This window comes from Suricata suricatta, chromosome 1 (assembly GCF_006229205.1).
Source record: "Suricata suricatta isolate VVHF042 chromosome 1, meerkat_22Aug2017_6uvM2_HiC, whole genome shotgun sequence".
Classification (NCBI taxonomy): domain Eukaryota; kingdom Metazoa; phylum Chordata; class Mammalia; order Carnivora; family Herpestidae; genus Suricata; species Suricata suricatta.
The window spans coordinates 184,872,550-184,893,172 of NC_043700.1; the positions used below are offsets into that span (position 1 = coordinate 184,872,550).

At 38.0% G+C, this 20,623-nt stretch overlaps 1 long non-coding RNA gene across 4 annotated transcripts in view; it reads left to right on the plus strand.

Moving 5' to 3' along the window:
* The first annotated feature begins 401 nt into the window (after positions 1–401).
* Positions 402–20,623, plus strand: part of LOC115286014 — a 40,940-nt gene continuing 20,718 nt past the window's right edge. For all 4 annotated transcript variants that reach the window (XR_003905819.1, XR_003905818.1, XR_003905821.1 and 1 more), the window contains exons 1-2: positions 402–503; positions 2,571–2,783. This is a non-coding gene — a long non-coding RNA (uncharacterized LOC115286014). The remainder of the gene's footprint in view (positions 504–2,570; positions 2,784–20,623) is intronic.

Genomic DNA, 20,623 nt, shown 5'->3' on the forward strand with positions numbered 1-20,623 from the left:
CATAAAAAACTTGCACATGGAAGTTTACAGCAGCTTAATGCCTATTTGCCAGAAGTCTGAGGCAACCAAGATGTCCTCTAGTAGGCGAACGGATTATGGCGAATGGAACACCAGGACAATGGGTTATTACTCAGTACTAAAAAGAAATGAGCTTTCATAAAAAAGACATAGAGGAAACTTAAATGCATGTTACTAAAAGAACACATACTGTGTAATTCCAACTATATGATTTTCTAGGAAAGGCAGAACTATGGAGACAATAAAAAGATCAGAAGTAGGGGTTTGGGGAAGAGGGAGGTAGGGGAGGAAGAGATGAATAGAGCAAAGAGAATTTTAGGGAAGTGAAAATATGTGTATGACATCACAATGATAAATATATGACATTATACATGTGCCCAGACTCATGAAATGTACAATGCCAAGAGTAAACCCTGGACTTTGAGTGATTATGATGTGTCAGTGGAGGCTCATACTTGGTTTAAAAAATAAGAAGTGCATTTCTGGTGAGTGATGCTGATAAGGTGGAAGGAGATGCATGGGTGGGTCAGGGGATATACAGGAAATCTTCTCTCAACTGTCTTAAAGACCTAAAACTGCTCTTAAAAAATTAAGAAAACAAAAAAACAAAGAAAGGACAATCACCTACATAAAAACAAATTTGATGCTTGGGTCATCAGATGAGCATTATTCCCAGAGACCTGGCTCTCAAACTCCAACATCATTAGCCCAGTTTTCATTTTAGAGCCTTCCTTCTGCCCTTTAAACATGTTTATCTTCAAAACAAAGTTGCACCTCTTCTAGTGGTCCAGAGAACTCCTTTTTGACCTCCACATCTGGTCCTCCCCTCTGGTCAGTTCCACTTTGGCCTCAGTGCCTGAGGCGGGCTTACAGAAACCATGGGTACGCAGCAGGGTTCTGCATTCTGTGTGGACGTGTGCTCCATGTTTCTTAACCAGCCAGGAGCCACTAGCATTCACTGAGCACCTACTATGTGCCAGTCGCTGCTCTAGCACTTACATTTATTAAGCATTTCACTCCTTGCTTGACCCGGTGAAATAGGTACTATTAACCACCGCAGTTTTATAAGTGGGATACAGTGATCAAGTAACTTGTTAAATACCAAATAGTTCAGCCAGAATTTGAACCCAGGCAGCCTGATGTCACAGCCTGTGATTTAAAGCATTTGGTGTATTTATTGTTCAGTTCATCAAGATTGTTGAGCACCTAGCCTGTGCCTTTCAACGTGTGAGGGACTATAGCTTCCACTTTAAATAACACAAAGTATCAAAGCATCATAGAAAAGCAGAGTTCAGGTCCCAAATCAGATACATAAGTTGATACCCACGGAAAGACAGTCATCTAAGGTCATTTTGCCGCAATAAAACCCGATTCAAGCTTTGGTCTCTCATTTTTACTGCACTCTGAATGATACAGTGCGGTACATGAAAATAATTTGAAAAATCTCCGCAAGTTCATGATATATTTATTATTGTTAACATTCCTCTCCCACAAGGCAAAATGTTTTTCACACAATAGGTGGCCGACAGATATGTTTAGACTATAAAAAGTGGACCTAAGAATATAATTCAAAATTCAAGGTCTTAGGTAAGAAAGGCCTTTCTGGAAATATATAAAAAGGTATTTTTGCAGGGCCAACACTCCATTAGTACTCCAAATCATTAATCATATTTTGTGCTTCAAGTCAACCCAATGCCTTTGCCTATAAACTTTTAACAGATTGGAAACAGGTGACCTGCTTCCTGGACTCTCCTTCAGTAGTGAAGCACTTAGGAAAAACTGCAGGGGACAGAAACTCAGGTCCAGGCTAATGAGCCTGGACTGCCTATAAAATGTCACTGTGGAATCAGCTGATGTGTCACAGGAGCTCACAGCTCAGACCAAAGAAGCCAGTCAGGGAAACAAGATGATCACTTAACAGAGTAGAAAACTAAAGTTCCCTGAGGGGCTGTGTGCACAGTGACCGAACAAAGACTAACAGAAGTAGAAACCAAACTCATATCTTACAACTCCAAAACTCTAGGGCATTAATCAAATACCTTCATCCTAAAGAGATAATTCCATTATAGAGGGAAAATAATCAAGAGCTAATGGAAACACATCTATCGATCAACTGCCTTTTATCCAGAACTAGACTGAGTATCTTGAGATTTCATAGTAAGTGTTGGACATGATTTCACCCACTCAGAGTATCTATATCAACAATTAGCTTTAGAAATATTTTGGAGAAATCTCTAAGGGCCCTTTCAATTCTTGCATAATTCTGCATTGGTCCTAAAGCCACATGAAAGAATGGCTAAGAACATGGACTGGAGAACCAGATTTTGGAGGCTCAAATCTTATCTCTGACACTTACTAGCTATGAAACTTACTAGCTTGATCTTAGGCAAGTGACCAGCTTTCTAAGCTTCAGTTCCCCCTTCTGTAAAATGAGGCAATATTAGTACCTCAGAGGGTTGTTGCAAAGATTAAATAAGTAAGAATCTGTAAAGCCCTATGTTATGAATGAACATGTACTAAGCATTTTGTCAATACTCATTATGTCTTTATAGATTAGAAAACCAAGGCTGACAAGGGTAGTTGTGTCCAGAGGTAGTGCAGACAATAATGTCCGTGTCAGAGTGGGAAGCTCAAGGTCTGGTGCAGTGATGACATGCTAGAACGGATGTGTCTTCCTTTGACCCCCTTCGGGATTGCAGAAGGAATCCCCAAGCTATCCGACCAACACTGGAAATGGGCAACTCTACTCAAGCTGCTTGGGATAGGTACTTGTTTGGATCTAATAATCTGTTTTTAATCTTGTGTGTAAATGAATACAGAGGTTAGTCACTGGGTGCATATTAATCTAAAATAAATGAATACATTTGAATTAATCAGATCTTCAGTCTATGTAAATTGATGATTTATAATGATATTAGCACAAATTGCAACGATAAATCATTTTAAAATTAGATCCAACGTGCCTTAAGGCAGCAAGGACTCTGGAAATTCTAACATAACTTGTGACAACTTTAAAATGTAGATTGGTAGGCTGTAGCTTGAGGGCAGAAGCAAGGGACTGGAAGACCAGAGGGCAATGTTGAACCACATCCTACGAAGGGGCGATGATGATGGGACCTACAAGGTGACAAAAATAAGAACGGAGCAAGAGAAAGTCGATGAAACAGACACATTCTGCATTTCATGGTTTCTTTTCTGGCTTGAGACAGAAGACCTTGAGACTTTGATTCAATTCAATGCAACAAGGAGAAAGTAAAGTGAGACAGCCTAATGAAAAACAAAGATTTCAAGGGGTTCCTCCACTTAATTAGTGAGTTAGGGCTAATTAACTTTGCCGAGTCTAGTGATTTCATCTAAATAATGGGCTTCATCATCCCAACTTTAAAATACTGTTAGAAAAATTAAATAATATTGGATTCTCAGTGAAAATCCTCAGTTTATGAATAACTGAATAGGAATTTTAAAAATGGAGTCGTACTGCCTGGTACAAATCCTGGCATTACCACTTGCTGACTGTCAGACTTCAGATAACTCTATAGTCTTTCTGGGCCTCTGTTTTCTCCATTATGGAATGGGGATAATACTATAACATAATACTATTATTATATATTAATATTATATAATGTATATAATTATATAATTATAGTATAATAATATCTTAGGATTGGTAAGAGAATTAAATGTAAACATTCAGGTCCTGTAACCAAGGAGATACTTGGTGAATATTAGCTATTAGCATAAATGACTGTCATTGACATTACCATGAATCCTGGGTGGTGATATTATGGGAAACTGACCTAAGAATAAAGAAACAACTATAATGAACATACCAATGGAAGAGAGAATAAGTGACCAGAAAATCGAGGGGAGGAGGAAGCAAATATCTGTAGGGGGAGGCAAATGTACAGCATCCAGATTCAATCCTCTTTCCTCGTGCAAGGAAGACGCTGCTGACCACATGCGGTATCTCCCTGTCAACCCCTAGACTGTCACTCTTTTCACATGTACAAGGTTAGAGAACTGCCTGAAGAGAGGATCCCCTAAAGGTAAGAAACTGAGCGATATTTTGCAAATGAAGGGGTCAGAATCACACTGGGCTTCCTCTCCTGGGAATGAGCCCTGAATAAAAGATCATTAAGGTCTTTGACGAGCTGAAATTTGCCCTGGTGTCCAAAGCTGTGATTCTCATCTGTAACTATTCCTAAATAATAGTACCAATGCCCTGGGATCCCATCAGAATTTTTGAACCATCTGACTGATGGAACCACTTTGGAGCCTTAAGAAAGAAATCCCAAGATGAGTGTAGAACACTGCTCCATAAACATCATAGGTGGGAAAGGAGAGTGAATAAGAAGTTAACTTTGGCAAGAAAGCATCATGAACTATGTTTCTGAACCAATGAAAATCTTTGTCCATGTGTCACAGAAGGACGTACTAAGACCATTGTCCTAACAGTTTGCGATGAGGACGTAACCACTTTTTTTAATGAACTGAGTATTTGTGTCTCCTCAAAATTCATATTTTGAACTCTTACCCTCACCAAAATGGTTTTTGAAGATAGAGGCTTTAGGAAATAATTAGGTTAAGATGAGATAATAAGGGTAGGGCCCTCAGCCCTTAAAAGAAGAGGAAGTTGTAAGGGGTGTTGAATGGCTCAGTCAGGTGAGCTTCTGACTCTTGGTTTCAGCTTGAGTCATGATCTCATGATCTCACAGTTCGTGAGTTAGAGCCCCGAATTAGGCTTTGTGCTGACAGTGCAGACCCTGCTTGGTATTCTCTCTCTCTCTTTCTCTCTCTCTCTCTCTCTCTGCCCCTCCCCCTCCTGTTCTCTCTGTCTCTCTCAAAATAAATAAATGAATGAATAAATTAAAAACTTAAAAAAAGAAGAGGAAGTTATAAGTGCCTTTGTAAGGGAATCTTATCTTGATCTTGGACTTCCCAGGCTCTAGAAATAAGTAATAAATGTCTGATTGAAGTCACCCAATCTAATAGCCGAGGCAGACTCACAGTTATTCTGTAAATAGCACTTGCCAGAGTTAGGGTAGAAATTCAAGACAATCACACCTCATCTTTAAATTACAGTCCTCTTATGTGTATAATTGTGCCTGTATGCAAGCAGACACACACGCATACACACACAAACACACTCATTCATGACATATGCAAACATATCTGACTGTAATTTACAAAATCACATTAACCATTTATTCTTTCCCCTTCAAAATCACACTGTTCCAATTATCTTACAATTTACAATAAACAAAAATATAATGCTTTCCTCTAGCCAAAAACTTTCTCTTCCTAACAGTCAATTTATAGCCAGCCTATCTATCACCAAATTGTTTCTGGTAGTTCATCGCTGCTATAACTTTGAGGCATTGACTCTAAATCATCAAATCATCACTAAATAAGCCATTTCTAAAATGGTCAAATCAGATCATTGAAAGGACACCAACGTTTTCAAACGCACATAGCACATTCATTTAAAGATAACCTCCTAGAGAAACACTCAACTTGGGTCGAAGGAGTCATGCACAAGATGCTCATCACATCATCATTTCAAATGATACTTAGAGTTAGGAAATAACCTCTATATCCATCAACAATGGATGGGCAAAGGTGTTTTGCCTTGTTTTGCATTTAATGTGGCAGCTCTATAAGTATTAGGTGTCCAAAAAGTATTATTGATGGAGAAAAACTTTAGATGGGCATACAAAGACACTTTTCATGTCAAATAAAACACAAACATGAGGCACCTGGGTGGCTCATTTGGTTGGACGTCTGACTTCAGCTCAGGTCCTGATCTCCTGGTTTGTGGGTTTGACGAGGAAGCAGATGGAGGCACACACAATATAACACTGGCCATGAGTTGGTAACTTGAAATTGTCTCATGGGTACATGGAAATAATTTATTATAGTATGCTCTCTACTTCTTATATGTCTAAAATTTTCTATAATAATTTTTAAAATGCTGGGGCACCTGGATGTCTCAATTGGTTAAGCATCTGACTTTGGCTCAGGTTGTGATCTCATGATTTGTAAATTCAAGCCCCATGTCAGGCTCTGTGCTGACAGCTCAGAGCCTGGATCCTGCTTCAGATTCTGTGTCTCCCTCTCTCTCTGTCCCTCCACCATTTGTTCTCTGTCTCTCTTTCTCAAAAGTAAATAAATGTTTAAAAATAAACAAACAAAAAAACCAAACACAAAATAACACTTTGTGTTGTCTATGGAGACATGTCAGCAAATGCCTCAAAAGAACTGGAAAACTGGAAAACTCAAAGTTGTTTACTTTGAGAAGAAGGGAAATTAGACTAGAGAGGAGATGGGAAAAGGGCATTTCAACATGCATAAAACTCCACTTTAAATAAGGATGCATATATATATGCACATTATAAGTAGATAATAAAACTACCAATTTTTTAAAGGAAGTCCAAAATCCATCACGTCACCTAGGTCACTTGCAATATCACTGCACAGTCTGATGCTGCCCATGCAGAGGGAGTGCCAGACTCCACCGGCTGGGGGCGCAGTCTCCAACTAGACTGCCCTGACTTTAGACACCTGCCACAAATTTGGGAGTCCTCAGGACACCTGCACTTCTGACCGATTCCCTATACATTCAGAGGTTCCCATGACACCCCTCAGTTTTGATAATTTGCTAAAACAACTCATGAAGTCTATCCTTATGTCTACAGTTTTATTATAGAGAATATAAATCAGGATGAGGAAAATGAAAAAAAACACAGGGCAAAGTCTAGGAGGGTCCTGAATGCAGAGCCTCTTGTTCTCAACCTGTGGAATCAGGACAGGTCTCCCCTCTGGCACACTGATATTTTCACCAACCAGAAAGCCTCACTAAGCCTCCATGTTCAAAAGTTTTATTGGGAACTCATTATGAGGGCATGGTTGATGGACTCATTGGCCATATGATTGAACGCAATCTCGAGCCCCTCTTTTCTCTCCCTTCCTGGTTAGTGAGAGATCTGACTCAAAGCCCCAACCCTCTAATTATTTGGTTTGCCTTTCCAACAGGACGAGCCCACGTCCTGAGTCACCTCATTAGCATAAACTCAGGTGTGTAGGTCTGAGGGGCTCATAAATAATAAGGACGCTCCTATTCCTATTACTAAGGAAATTCCAAGGATTTAGAGTCTCCTTCCCAGAACTAGAACAAGGGCTAGTCACATGCTTTATTAAACCCCATCTTCTGGTGCCACACACTCACTTCAGGCTGGTGGATCTGTAAGGCATCAAGGAGGCATAACTTATCAAATGTGGGCTCACATGTCAGGAAAGAAGATACACGTTAGATGTGACTGGAGGAGCTGCTCTGTGTTATCTATGTGCATGTTATAAAACTTATTTTGTTCTCATATGTTCAAATTTTCTTCCTCTTTCTCTCTATTAGTCTTGTTATAGTTACATTTTGGTTAAACATAAGTTTATTCTGCAATGTCTCTTGGTCATCCAATCTAAAATAAAACAAAACAAAAAAAGCACAAAAACTATCCTGTCTGCTCCTAAGTCTCCCGTGTAGCAGTGCTAATACCATGAAGACCAGCCACGTGGAGAAGAGCTTTAGTTATCAAGCCAGCTAGACCTGGATTCAAATCCCGGTATCACACACTGGACTCAGTCCGGCTCCGCACGTCTCCTACCTGCACAACATCTACATGTTCTCATGGTGATGATCAGGAGACAAGAGATTTGGAACTAGCACATCATCATTCCCACCCCATTCTATTGATCAAAGAGCATCATATGGCTGAATCTGGACACCTAGTGGAAGACACTAAAAAGTTACATGCAAGAGGATCGATATAGAAAGGGAAAAGAACTGGGGCCAGTGGGGAATCTACCACAATAGCTAATGCTTTCTGCGACTTTATATGATCCTAGGATGTTTTGCTAAGTATTTTACATGCATTAATACACAACAGCGTTATTAGGATTCTGCAGATCAAGAACTTTAGGCTTACAAAGCTTAAGTAAATTGAAGGTCACACAGCTGCTGAGAGGCAGAATTGGAGTTTGAACCCACATTGTTTGACTCCAGACTCTAAGTTCTCAGCCCCAAATTATGTAGCCTTTCTCAATAGCCCATACCTTGATGAAACCAAAAAAGGTCAGCAGAAATCACAGCCAAGAGGCATTAGAGTGCCCAGCTTTTATGTGGTATCACTCCTCTTGGGATGAAGTGTCACGTTTCTCTCATTATTCAGTCCTCTTTATCTAGATTGCCTGGTTTTGAGTTCCAGTTCTGTAACATTAAATATGGTTAGGTAGGCTAAGTTCTTTGACTATTCTGTCTTAATTTCCTCATGTATAAAAGGGGAATAAAAGTGAAATATGTCTCTTAGAGGAGTGTTACATAAATTAAGTGATAGAAGAGTCATCATTTATAACAAGGCTATCTAACATTTATATAGGGCTTCCTATATGCCAGGCATTATTCAAACTCTTTTTTATAAATTATCTCATTTAATTCTCACAGGGACCTATAGGAATAGTACCATAATTTTTCTCAGTTTCTATTCAAGAAGACTGAGACATGAATAATTTAGGCAACGTTCCTCAGGTTATAGAACTAATAAATAGCAGAAGTGAGATCCTAACAAGGCAATTTGCCTCTTGATATCTCCTTTCAAACCAAGAATATTCTATTACCAAATAGCATCAATGATTTTTTTGTTGTGGCCAATGCTGTGTTATTTCAGAGAAAGTACTCAGGGATTAAGGGTACACAAAGGTCCTATCACTGGGCTCTTTCACCCCTGTCTGTGAAAGGACAACCTAATGGTCCAAAAAGAACCAGATAATCTACCTGGAGGACTCCGGTTTCTTAAAGAGGATGGCTGAAATGCTAGGGTTGTAGGACTCCCACCAGGCTGTTCTTCTCACAGCAGATTAAAAACAAATAACTCAAGAGACCCACTTGTGTGGCCTTAAACTGGATCTTCTAGCAGAGAGCTGAGGAGGCACTTAATAAAGTCAGGACCCTGAAGTGTGACTGCTTCTATGAAGATTGATCTGAATGACTCCAAATAAATAAAAATGTGCTGGAGATGGTGTCTTCAGCTTTGAGGGCTGAGACGCCATGCGCGCACGCACGCACATGTACACACACACACACACACACACCACCTACAGTTGCCTTATGGCTCAAAGTCCTATCTTTCCCAAAGCCAGGCTCTGTCCTTTCTGGTAATTTTTTTTAATGGAGATTGGAGAGTCATGATAATATGGCTTTCATGTCATCCCATAGTCAGACCTGTGTAGTCTCTCTCTCTCTCTCTCTCTCTCTCTCTGTGTGTCTCAAAAATAAATAAACACTTTAAAAATTTTTTTTAAAAGACTCAAAAAGATTTTGATCTATTGGTGGTTCTCACAGAGTGATATTTAAAGATATTAAGTGATAATATAGTGTATGGATTATGTAGAGTGTATGGATTATAATATAGTGTAGAGGAAGAGTCTAAAGTTACAAAGACTAGTTAGGAAGTAGTCAGTAGCAAAGACAATTTTGCATTTGCCATGTCATTTACTCTTCCTATACATACAAAAAGTCTAAATTTCCCAGTCCACCCAGCAATTAGGTTGAAACTAGAACTGGGTTCCGGCCAATAGAAGATGGGCAAAAGTGATATAAGTCGTTTTCAGCCATTCTCTAGAAGTGATTTATTCTAAAGAAATACTTGTAAAAGTTGCCTGAAATTATGTCACAAGAATATCAATATAGCATTATTCATAATAGCGAAAACTCAGAAAAAGACCAAAAGTCCAAGAGGGCACTATATAAATGGCATATCTGAAACTTGAAATTGTGTGCAGCCTTCAAAATTAATAGAATAGTCCCTATAATTTTGACTATTATATGTCATACTAACCCTTTTAGTAAAAACAACCTAAAAAGCAGTTAAAATACATTTTTAAAAGATACTTTTTGAAACTACCAGAGAGCAATCAAGGCAGATAAGAATTAAGGGGTCAGAATCTCAAAAAAGAAAGAAAATGAACTAAGATGGGTCATACTCCATGGCCACTTCTGTCCTTCGGGGCTTTGACAATCTGCAAGAAGGGGCACTGAGGATACATAGAAAGCAAATAGAATTGCAGCAGTCTCACTGAAACAGAAAGACAAAAATTGGAATTAAAGGCGATGAAGGCAGCCAGAAGTCGAGGGGTCCAGAGAAAAGGGCACCAAAGAAAAGTAAGACCAAAATTACTCATGCAATTTTGCCCAATTACTTCCTGATTCTTAACTGGATTCATGGAGCTAGCTAATGGGGAAAAAAATCAAACAAAAAGCAACTGCTAAGAAGTTTAAAATCTAAGCAAAGATTTCGACATTCTTATAGTAGTAGGGCAAGATAACTTGGAGCCCAGAGTTCATCATGAAAGAAGCTCTCAGTAGAAAATCCAGGTTTTAAATTGAGAATGTTACAAGGCTATGCCCCAAAAGTAAGGAAACACATAAAAAATAAGCACTAATAGAGCCAGAAATCTAGCTTACTTGGATCAATTCTCACATGTTATATAACTGCAAGAAGAAAAGTAAATCCAGTCTCCAGGAAAGTAGGGTCATTCAGAGCCTCTGAAATTTTCCATACACAATATTGAGCATTTAATTAAAAAAAAATAAAACTCATGCCAGAACAAGACAACAGGTGATCAAAAACCAAAAGAATAAAAAGATAATAGAAACTTCTCCAAAGGTGACATCGCAATTGGATTTTCATACAGACATTAAAGAAATTATAGTTAGTGAAATCGATAAAAAATAGGACAAGAGAATTTTACTATATGTAAACTTGTATCTATAAAAAACAGCCCAGTAGAAATTCTAAAATTGAAAAATATAATAACTAAAATTAGAATACAAAGGAGAAAATCAGTGAACTGAAGAAACTCAGGAAAAAATCTTCATATGGAGGCATAGAGTGGAGACATGAATATAGAGAAAAAATGAAAAAGATTCATGAAATGTGGAGAAAGAAGGAAGAGAGATAATTGATCAGAAAATATTTAAAGACTGGTTGAGAACTTTCCAAAACATGCAAAACAATAAGCCACAAATTCAAAAATATCTCAGAACTCAAACAAGATGAATACAAACAAACAAAAAAAATCCCAAAAGGAACATCACAGAAAAACTGTTGAAAAACACAAAGTGAAAATCTTGAAAAACAGAAAGAAAAACAAAAAATATCTTCTGACTTCTTAGCAGGAATTATGAAAGCCAGACAATAAAATGAATTTTAAGGTGCTGAACATGTCCTGATTTTGGCCCAGAATGTGATCTCGTAGTTTGTGGGGTCGAGCTCCATATCCAGCTCTGCACTATCAGGGGACCATGGATTCTCCCTCTCCCTCTCCCTTTGCAGCACCCCTTCTCCCTCCTTCTCTCAAAATAAATAAATAAACTTTAAAATAATAGTAATAATAAATCAAATACTGAACATAATTTACCAATCTAGAACACATTGCTCAGTAAAATTTTATTTTATTTTATTTTTAATATAGTTTATTGTCAAGTTGGTTTCCATGTAACACCCAGTGCTCATCCCAACAAGTGCCCTCCTCCATGCCCATCACCCATTTTCCCCTCTCCCCCACCCCCCAGTTTGTTCTCAGTTTTTAAGTCTCTTATCGTTTGTCTCCCTCCCTCTCTATAACTATTTTCCCCCTTCTCCTCCCCCATGGTCTTCTGTTAAGTTTCACCTGACCCACATATGAGTGAAAACATATGGTATCTGCCTTTGTCTGCCAGATTTATTACACTTATAATACCCTCCAGTTCCATCCACTTTGTTACTAATGGCCAGATTTCATTCTTTCTTGTTGCAATGTAGTATTCCATTGTATAGATAAACCACAGCTTCTTTATCCATTCATCAGTTGATGGACATTTAGGCTCTTTCCATGGATTTGTCTATTGTTGAAAGTGCTGCTGTGAACATTGCGGTACATGTGTCCCTATGCATCAGCACTTCTGTATCTCTTAGGTAAATTCCTAGCCGTGCTATTGTTGGGTCATAGGGTAGTTCTATATTAATTTTTTGAAGAACCTCCACACTGTTTTCCAGTGAGGCTGCTGAATAGCCAAAGTAATATTGAAGAAGAAAATCAAAACGGGAGGCATCACAATCCCAGACTTTAGCCTCTACTACAAAGCTGTCATCATCAAGACAGCATGGTACTGGCACAAAAACAGATACATAGACCAACAGAATAGAATAGAGAGCCCAGAATTGGACACACAAATGTATGGCCAATTACTCTTCAACAAAGCAAAAAGGAGTATCCAATGGAAAAAAGACAGCCTCTTTAACAGATGATTCTGGGAGAACTGGACAGCAACATGCAGAAGAATGAAACTAGACCACTTTCTTACACCATACACAAAAATATACTCAAAATGGATAAAGGATCTGAATGTGAGACAGGAAACTATCAAAATCCTAGAGGAGAAAGCAAGAAACAACATCCTTGACCTCAGCTGCAGCAATTTCTTACTCAACCCATCTCCAAAGGCAAGGAAATCAAAAGCAAAAATGAACTATTGGGACCTCATCAAGATTAAAAGCTTCTGCACTCCAAAGGATACAATCAATACAATTTTAAAAAATTAAAATGAAAGCCAAATACATTTTTAGAAAAAATAGAAATAGCAAGAATTTGTAATTAGTAGATCTGTGAGAAAGGAAAAACTAAGGGGAATCCTTCAGACAAAAAGAAGATAATGCCAACCCACATCAAACATCATCTTCAATGGTGAATAACCGAGTTTTTCCCCTTAAGGTCAGGAAATAAGACAGGGATGTCCACTCTCACCACTGTTATTCAACATAGTACTGGTAGTCCTAGCCACAGCAATCATACAACAAATGGAAATAAAAGACATCCAAATCCGTAAGAATAAGTAAAACTTTCACTATTTGCAGATGACATGATACTATATATAGAAAACCTAAAAGATTCCACCAACAACTGTTAGAACTGATAAATTCAGTAAAGTCACAGGATACAAAATCAGTGAACAAAAATATGCTGCATTTTTATACACCAATAGGAAGTGGCAGAAAGAGAAATCAAGGAATCAATCCCATTTATAATTACACCAAAAATAATAAGATACTAGGAATAAACCTAATCAAAGCAGTGAAAGACCTATACTCTGAAAACTATAAAATGCTGATGAAAGAAATTGAAGTAGACACAAAGAAATGGAAAGATTTCCATGCTCATAGATTGGAACAACAAATATTGTGAAAATGTCTATCCTATCCAAAACAACCAACACATTTAATGCAATCCCCATCAAAATACCAACAGGATTTTCCATAGAACTAGAACAAACTATTATAAAATTTGTATGGAACCACAAAAGACCCTGAATAGGCAAAGCAATCTTGAAAAAGAAAAGCAAAAGTGGAGGCATCACAATTTCAAACTTCAACTTATATTACAAAGCTTTTGTAATCAAAACAGTATGGTCCTGACACAAAAATGAACACAAAGATCAATGGAACAGAATAGAAAATCCAGAAATAAACTGATTATCATATGGTCAATTAATCTTCAACAAAATAGGAAAGAATATCCGATTGGAAAAGGACAGTCTCTTCAACAAATGGTGTTAGGAACACTGGACAGCAACATGCTAAAGAAAGAAACCAGACCACTTTATTACAACATATACAAAAATAAATTCAAAGAGGATTAAAGACCTAAATGTGAAACTTGAAGCCATAAAAATCCTAGAACACAAGCAGTAACTTCTTTGAGTAAAAATTTAGTTCTTTTAAAGATAAATAAAATTTATAACCTTCTTGTAACTTTAAGAAAAATTAATGAGGAAAGGGCACAGATTACTAATATCAAAGAGAAAAAGAGAACACACATATAATTTATGCAGTCTTTACAAAGATAATAAGGCAACATCATCAACTTTTGTGAATAATCTTGAAAGCTCAGAATAAATAGACAAATTCCTTAAAAGTATAGTTTACCAAAACTGACATAGAATAAATAAAAGATCTGAATATTCGTGAACCATTAAAGAAATTTAATCCATAAACGAAAGTCTTCCCACAAAGAAAATTCCAGTCCACAATAGCTTAACCAGGGAATTCTTTCAAATAGTTTAACAAGAATTCATGACAAACTTACATGAACTCTTCCCAGGAGTAGAAAGAATGATATCTCTTGTTAGGATATTAGCATAACCTCAATCCCAATATCTGTCAATGAAATTCAGAACAAAATAGTACAGACCCATCTCTATAATGAACACACATTCAAGACTCCAAAGCAAAGTAAGAGCAAACCAAATGCAATGACCCATAAGAAGAATTTATTCTGCTGACCAAGATTCTTTCCTTAGTCAAACTGTAGGCAAGCTTCTAGGAGCCCTCTGTTTAAGAAGCCTAAACTTGGGCTTCTGCCTCCATCCTGTTGAATCCAGTGTTAGCAAGAATCCTGCTAAATCAGTTTAGCAAGAATCCCTCACTCAATCTCATTATCTAAACAAATTCCTCATCTTCTACCATCCACTACGTTAATATCTGGTCACCCTGGCCAGCCTTCACATCAGAAGTTCTATTAGTTCCGGTTGAAGAAGAAATGCCCTACACTTTTAGTAATTTTTCATCCACTGCCTCCCTCCCCCAAACCTTGCCCTGTGGCTGGCTATAAATCCACACTTTTCTTTGTTGGATTTTTTTTAAATTTTTTAATGTTTGTTTATTTTTGAGACAGAGTGTGAGTGCAGGAGGGGCAGAAAAAGAGAGGAAGACACAGAATCTGAAGCAGGTTCTGAGCTGTCAGTACAGACCTTGAGGTGGGGCTCCAACCAACCAACCACCAGACCTGAGCTGAAGTCAGAAGTTCAACTGACTGAGCCACCCAGTTGCCCCTTCTTTGCTGTATTTTTTTTAATGTTTATTTATTTGAGAGAGAGAGAGTTGAGGAGGGGCAGAGAAAGAGGCAGACACAGAATCCAAATCTAAAGCAGGCTCCAGGCTCTGAGCTGTCAGCACAGAGCTGGATGCAAGGCTCAAACTCATGAACTGCGAGATCATGACCTGAGCCAAACTCAGACACTGAGCTGCCCATGTGCCCCATTCTTTGTTGTATTCTGAGTTGAGCTTACCTCCTTTCCTTAATGCAAAACTCCACTGCAGTGGCCCTGGACATATCATGATAATCCTGAATAAAGTCTGCCTTACTATTTTCACAAAAGTCATGAATAACTCTTTCATTAAGACTGCTATCACTTCCTCTATTCATCATACTCTAGAGGTTTTAACCAGGGCAATAAGATACAAAAATAAATCAATAAAAATTATAATTAAAATTAAATAGCATCTGGGTGGCTCTGCTGGTTAAGCCTCCAACTCTTGGTTTCATCTTAGGTCATAATCTCACAGTTCGTGGGATTGAGCCCAAGGTTGGGCTCTGGCCTGACAGCACAGAGCCTGCTTGGGATTTTCTCTCTCCTTTGGTCTCTGCTCCTCCCCCACTTATGCACACAGGCTCCCTGTCTCTTTCTATCTCTCTTTTTCTCTCTCAAAATAAATAAGTAAACATTTAAAAAAATTAAATAAAAATGTTATTGTTCACAAAAATACAACAAAAATAGGAAATGTAAAAAAACTACAAATAAAGTATGATAATAAATAAGTTTTTTAAGATTTCTGGCTTCAATGACAACATACAGAAATTAATTGTAATTCCACATCCCAGCAACAAATAATTAGTAATAAAATTTACAGGGGTATCTGAGTGGCTCAGTCAGCTAAGCATCCAACTTCAGCTCAGGTCATGATCTCATGGTTCCTGAGTTCAAGTCCCACATCAGGCTCTGTGCTGACAACTCAGAGCCTAAAGCCTGCTTCAGATCCTGTATTTCCCTCTCTCTCTCTGCCCCCCCAAAGATAAATAGACATTAAAAATTGTTTTAAAAACCAAATGAAACTTAAAGAAATATAAGTAACACAATTTATCATTCAAATACATCAATACTCAAGAATAAATCTAATTTTTTAATGTTTATTTATTCTTGAGACAGAGGGAGACAGAGTGTGAACAAGGGAGGGGCAGAGAGAGAGGGAGACACAGAATCTGAAACAGGCTCCAGGCTCTGAGCTGTCAGCACAGAACCTGATTCGGGACTCAAACCCACGAACCGCAAGATCATGACCTGAGTCAGAGTCAGACACTTAACCAACTGAGCCACCCATGAGGCCCTAAATCTAATTTTTTAAATAGGCAGTCCTCTGCACAAAAAAATACAAACATTAATTTTTAAAAAGTTGAAGAACTAAATAGATACCACATTCATGAATTAGAGGACTCAATAATCTAAAGATATGAATTCTCCCCAAGTTGATTTATAGATTAAATTCCAACAAAAATTTCATGGAAATTGGTGAGATGATTCTAAATGGGATGAATATGGACATGAGAAAGGTTCAGAATTGTAGAGAGAATCCTGAAAATAACAAAGCTGAATGACTTACATTCCCAGATACCAACTCATATGAAACTATAATTCTAAGTGTGATGGTGGAGATGGGATAGACAATAGACAATAAAGTAGAATAGAGGCTCCAAAAACTGAGCTATCCACGTACACACTTCTGCTATAGCACAAAATCTGCCCATGAAATGCAGTGGAAGAAGCATGGTCTTTTCAGTAAGTGATGCTAAGTCAATGAACCTTACCCCTTTCCTCACACCATACACAAAAACTGAATTCAGAGGTATCATAGATCCCATTGTGATAAGTGAAACAATAACACTTAAAGGAGATACTATAAGACAATAATTTCATCAGGATAGGCAAAAAACTCCCAAACAGAATACAGAAAACAGTAATCGTAAAAGAAAATACAGATAAATTGGAGTTCATTAAAAGATGTCTCAGAATGAAAAGGCAAAACACAGAATGAGAGAAGATATTTGCAATAAATGCATCCAATAATGTACTTATATTTAGAATATATAAAGAACTCCAATAAATCTGTGCAAAAGAGAAAATCAACCCAGTAAAATGAAGGCAAAAGGCATGTCCAGGCACTTATCATAAGTTAACCAAGTGGCTAATAAACATAGGAAATGGTGTTCAGCATCCTAGTCATAAGGAAAATGCAAGTAGAGGCACAATGAATTACTATTTGATGGTCACAAAATTGGCTTAAATTTAAATTTTAAAAAATTCTACCAAGTGTTGGCAAAGACATAAAGCACCTGGAACCTTCATACACTGCCTGTGAAAATACAAACTCTTACAAACTCTTTCAAAGGCATCTATGTATAAAGAAATTATACATAGTAGCCCAAACTACAATCTGAAGGTCCATCAAAAGCAGAATGGACAAATAAATTATAGTACAACCATATAATAGAATACTCTGCAACAACAACAAAAAAAAATGAACTAGCTACTACTCCACGCAAACAGTGGAAGAATTTCACAGCCACAGCAAGCAGAAGAACCCAGACACCAAAACAATTTAATGTTAAATGATTCAACTTATATTAATCTCAAGAAATGGCAAAACTTATCTATCGTGACAGAATTCAGAATAGTGATTACCTCAGGGAGAATGGGTAAAATGATTTGGAGAGGTATGAGGGAGAATTCAGAGGTAGTTATATTCTACCTTAATTTATTTTTTTCCATATTTTTATTTTTATTAAAATTGTTATATAGTTTATTGTCAAATTGGTTTCCATATAACACCCAGTGCTCTTCCCCACAAGTGCCCTCCTCCATTACCACCATCTCTCTTCTCCCTCTCCCTCCCCATTCAACCCTCATATTCTACCTTAATTTAAATGGTGATTACACTGGGCGCCTGGGTGGCTCAGTCAGTTGAGCATCCAACATCAGCTCAAGTCAAGATCTCATGGCTCATGGGTTCAAGCCCCGCATCGGGCTCTGTACTGACAGCTAGCTCTTCAGATTCTGTGTCTCCCTCTCTCTCTGACCCTCCCCTGCTCATGCTGTCTGTCTCTGTCTCAAAAATAAATAGTGAAATTTTTTAATTTAAAAAACAATAATAAATAAAATAAATGGTGATTGCATGGCTGTATTCACTTGGGAAAAAATCATAAAGATCTATACTAAAGTTCTGCACAATTTATGGCATTCTTTAAACCAAAAAAAATTTTTTTAGGTTTAGATCTGCCTACAGAGACATAGGAAAATGCCCAAGCTATAATGATAAGTGAAAACAGCAAACCGTAAAGAGTCCCTGTAGTATAAGCCTCTGTTGGAAAAATAAACTTAACAAGCATAATGTGTGTGGATCCAGAATTATATGCTACCTGGAGTGAACTGAATATGGTAGTAAGAAACTGTCCCTCCAAGTTTATATTTTTTTCTGTTTTTTTTTTTCACAACAAGCATAATTACTTACTGATGGGGGTTTTCTTTTAATAAACTTCTGAAAAGCAATTGGGAACGTGAAGGCTTGGAGTGAACTATAACTGAAATAAAGACATGGCCTCGAGAAACATTTGGTAGAAAATATCATTTGAATTTTATCTTTTTTGCCCTGAAAAGTGCCTGAGCACAGGAAGTGGGAGAGGGGACCAGACGTCTGTAATGTTTCAAGCTGATTATAATCCCTGTATCAAAATCACATATTTTAACACAATGCCGAAAATCAGAAGATGTTCATGTCTTCTGTCGCCCTTACAACCTGCTTCGAAGCCTTTCGGATATGCTGTATTTTAACCAACGTTATTTCCCTCCAACGTCTTCTATATTTCCCCCCTCAGGAGTAGAATGTATTCTGCCATATTACTTTCAATTACCACTTAATAATTTATGAAATTACTCAGCATCATACCTGCAGTATTTCAGTCAGGCCCCATTACATTGTAATGAGGTTTGATTTAACATGGTCGTTATAAATGCTGCTAAAGGTTAACAGGGAAAAAAAAGTTTCATTCCAATGCATTTGATTTCAATCATTTAAGAATAAAACAAGCATCTGTCACCGAGCATGGAACCTCCTTTTCCTATAAGCATCAGGGTATGATTATTTCTCTCACAAAAGTTTAGCAGAATGGAAGGGACTATGGTCTGGCAGAAAGCCAACTTGCGTGAAGCATGGTACAGAGCAGAGATTTCCAAGGATTGTGCCCTAGATCCGAGGGGCAGAATCATTCTTTGCTGTGCAGCACTTTCCCTTGGCAGAATAGTCAGCATTCCTGACCTTTGCCTGCTAAATGCCTATAGCATCACAGTTATTGCTACAGCCAAAAATAGCTTCACAAATCTCCAAATGCCCTCTGGGGGGCAGCGCTTCTCCCATTTCAGTACCACTGGTTTGAAGCGCCAAGCACTAGTTTGTAAGTTTAGGGAATCTCATTTTGAAAGTCTAATTTGTGCTAGACATAATTTTTTATGTCATCAGACGGGAAAAAGTAACTGTGATTTCAGTCATCCTCTAATGAGGATGGACCCTTTGCTTGGTGAACCCCTAAGAGTGACTTGAAGAGCCAGTTTCTATCAGCTCTCAAGAGCTGATCCTGTGCATGTCTCCCCAACCATATGTTGAGTGACCTCACATCTGTACTTTGAAATCAGCCATGGTGGGAATTTGGGGAGAGTCAGTTGTTACACATTCATCAGTGTACCCTGTTCTTGATGTACACAACTAAGTTTTGGATAGGAGCTAGGGAAAGAGAAAGAACTTCAAAACATGGATTGTGAAAAGGAACAAAGAACAGAAAAATGCAGCCTTACTTTGTTGTCTTCAGTAAATTCTTTTCAATCTAAGAAATGCCTGAAGCAAAGGAGTAACCAGTGAGGACACCGAGTTTTGCCTGGATGCCGGTCTCTTTATTCACTCAACAAATGTTTATTGGGCACAAATCAAGTGCTAAGCACTGTTCTCAGCATTAAGTTGTCATGGCCATTCAAAGTCAACACACACCATTACAGGAACATGAGACAGAGGAGATGCACAGTAAAGTAAATTCCACAGACATTCTGTACAAATTTTAGGGGGGATTTTGAATATTTCATTGGAATCAGGAAGCCCCAAGCAAAGCAAAGCTGGTTGTGAAAGGAGTTAAGGAACAGAATTTCATATAGAAAATGCTAATTTAACAAAGGTTTAGTTGGGCAAAGCAACCAATTTCTTGGCATCCAAAGCTGAATTGCTTTCCCTGCCTCAAGCCCGAAAGCAATATTCTTCTCCAATCCCTGAACCGTGGCACTTGGGAGATGCTGAACTCAAGGGAAACCAGATGGTGACAAGTCTAGAGGCCATGTAACATGAAGACATTGCTCTTGGAGACGCTCAGGGGAACATTAGATCTGCCTTCAAATGCTGAGGGTCACCAGTTTAAAGAGAAGTTAGATGTTGTCTCACCAGCCCTAAGGACAGCAGTAAAAACAATGGACAGAAAAAACAGGGTGGCAGATTTCATCTCAAAAAGGGAAAAAGCTTTCTGGTAGTTCACAGCTGTGTGGCATTGGAGCAAATAATAACCCTATTCCACCACGTCAACAGGATAAAACCCAAGTTCTTTTCCGGCTCCTAGGGTTTTCTCTGGCTGGCCCCACCAGCTCCAGCATCTT